Genomic DNA, 2,863 nt, shown 5'->3' with positions numbered 1-2,863 from the left:
TTTCATGTTGGAGGTGTGGGAGAGTAATAAAAGCAAGGAGAGAAAGCTGAGTTAAAGGTATGTTATTTGTGTTTTGTTTTTGGCCTGGACCTGTGATTTCATTCCTGGTAAAGAAATCGCACAAGTACAATCCTGCCTCTGAAATGTATGAGCTCTGGGACTCTGGGCAAGTCCCTCATCCTCCCAAAGTCTTGGTTTCCTTATCTATAAAATGAGAGATTCCAGATTTAGCCAATGTATTCACTCACACAGCCTTAATCTCTCCCTCCATTCCATTCTGGCTCCCGCTTTAATATGGCAGACTGAGTCCTAGATTCTCCTTTAGTGTACCCCAAATGGCTTTCAGACCCTAGACTCAATGTCAGCCTCGCCACCATGACCGTTCTATTCCTATCATTGTTCAGTTCAATAAATGCAATTCTGCTCATTATTTCAATATCCAAACTGCAAAAGACTGTGAAATGCTGGCCACACAAAGAGAGCAGTTAAACAGAGCTTGCCCTCAAGGAGCTTACATTCTACTGGAGACATACAAGCTGGACACTGATAAGGCTAATACAGGAGAGGGAGTGGAAGGGTCAAAGGAGAGGTAAACAAGAAACTTTAGGAATATTTGTCCACTGTAAGAACTATAGACAGCTAAGGGAAATCAAGGAAGGCTTCCTGGAAGACTTGAGCTGACTGTTGAAGGAAGATATGTATATTCACTGATTACTGCCTTGTAGAAGAGAGAGGAAACACGAGATCATAACTTTAGACCTGGAAGGGACCTCAGAAGCCATCAAATCTGACTCCCTCATTTTACAGAATAGAAAACTGAGACACAGGGAGGTAAAGTTATTATTCAGGGTGATACAGCTCCTAAGTGTCTTTTGATTTGAACTCAGATCTTCCACTCTCCTCTGTACCACCTGACTTGAAACAGAAAGTGTGCTGAATTCATTTTGCTTGGTTATTCCTATTTTTTACCCAGACTTTTTTTCTTTTTCTAATGTGTGTATGGGTGGGTGGGGTGAGTGGGAAGGAAGGAAGAAAAACAAACTTTTACTCATTGAAGAAAGTAATAAAAAATAAAAAAGGGAACCAGCTTTTAAAAGCTCCTTTGCATTTAGTACAAGAGGAGCTAGGTTCAAATCTTGACTCTACTTCTTACTATGTGTGTGACACTGAACAAATTTTAGTTTTCCACCATTACCCAGAGAAAGACCCAATAAACAGAGCAATAAAACAAGGGGCAAATAGAGGAAGATAGAATGGCAGCAGTGTCAGGGCTCATAACCTTGGGCTCAAAGATCACTGCAGATGGTGAACGTGTCAAGATGCTTGCTCTTTCGAAGGCCAGCTATGACAAATTGGGACAGTTTCCTGAAAAGCAGAGACCTCAGCTTACTGACAAAAGTCCTTATAATCCAAGCTCTAGTTTTGTTTTGGTAGCAATGTATGACCGTGAGAGTTGAGCTACAAGGAAAGCTCAGTGCTGTAGAACAGATGCTTTCGAATTTTGGTACTGGAGAAGACGTTGGAGAGCCCCTTGGATAGCAATTCAGTGAAGATAAAGTAATGAATTCAGACTATTCACTAGAAGGCCAAATACTAAAGCTGATGCTTGAATACTTTGGCCACATAATGAGAAGATGGGACTCATTGGAAAAGACTCAAATGTTGGGAAAGATTGAAGGCAAAAGGAGAAGGAGCAGCAAAAGATGAGATGGATGGATGAATGGTGCTGTGGAAGCAATTAATATGAGCTTGGACAGATAGGGAGATCAAGGAAGGCTTCCTGGAAGACTTGAGATGAGTTTTGGAGCAAATAAAATATATACATATTCACAGGCTACTGCCTTGTAGAGAGGCATTGAGAGATTGTAAATTTGGACCTGGAAGACCTCGAACCCATCAAGTTTGACTTCCTTATTTTATAGAATAGAAAACTAGGACACAGGGAGGCTAAGTGATTAATCCATGGCCACACAGCTACTGTAGATAGAATAAGATGGAAGGGATTGGTGTCAGGGAGATCATGAAGAGTCTTACATTACTAAATGACTTTGAAACAACAAAATGAGGAGGCTGGCTTAGATGATCTCCTAGATCCCTTCCTGCTCTAGATTGGTGTCATTTCTAAGAGAGTTATTCCTAACACTTCTCTTCCTCTTTCCCCAATTCACCTGCTGATTGTATTTTCTCTGTCTGGTGTGAAACCTGCCATCCTTCTGGGTATTTGTGGAGTCTATGGAGAATTCTGGGATCCAGAAGCTATCAGCCTCCAGGAAGCTGGTTCATGGCATCCTTGATGCCACCCACTTTGCTACACCAAGGAAATTGTACAAGGTGGCTTTTTTTTAAACCCTTGTACTTCAGTGTATTGTCTCATAGGTAGAAGATTGGTAAGGGTGGGCACTGGGGGTCAAGTGACTTGCCCAGGGTCACACAGCTGGGAAGTGGCTGAGGCCGGGTTTGAACCTAGGACCTCCTGTCTCTAGGCCTGACTCTCACTCCACTGAGCTACCCAGCTGCCCCCTTACAAGGTGGCTTTTGAAAAGATGGCTGGATGTCAACATGACCTTGACATCTTCAAACACAGAAGCAATACCATCTAGGTCAAAAAACCCCTTCTGAGTTAATCTTTCTGGATTTGTGGGAGTGGTAAAAGAGACTGACCCCAACACTGCTAGAGCAAAGAAGCATCCGAGTGTAAGGTACATTTCAGCAGGGTTCCTGTGGGCTCTTCATTATTCACTGGCTGATTCTCCAGGTGTCTGAGGCAGGCTTTCCTCCCCCCCCTAATATCTGCCTCTGGTCATTTCTCTGCTCAGTAGCCCATCTAATAGATAGGGAAGCAGAGGCAATCAGAGATTTTTCA

This window comes from Gracilinanus agilis, chromosome 3 (genome assembly GCF_016433145.1).
Source record: "Gracilinanus agilis isolate LMUSP501 chromosome 3, AgileGrace, whole genome shotgun sequence".
Taxonomy (NCBI): domain Eukaryota; kingdom Metazoa; phylum Chordata; class Mammalia; order Didelphimorphia; family Didelphidae; genus Gracilinanus; species Gracilinanus agilis.
Note: the sequence above shows the minus strand (reverse complement) of the source record.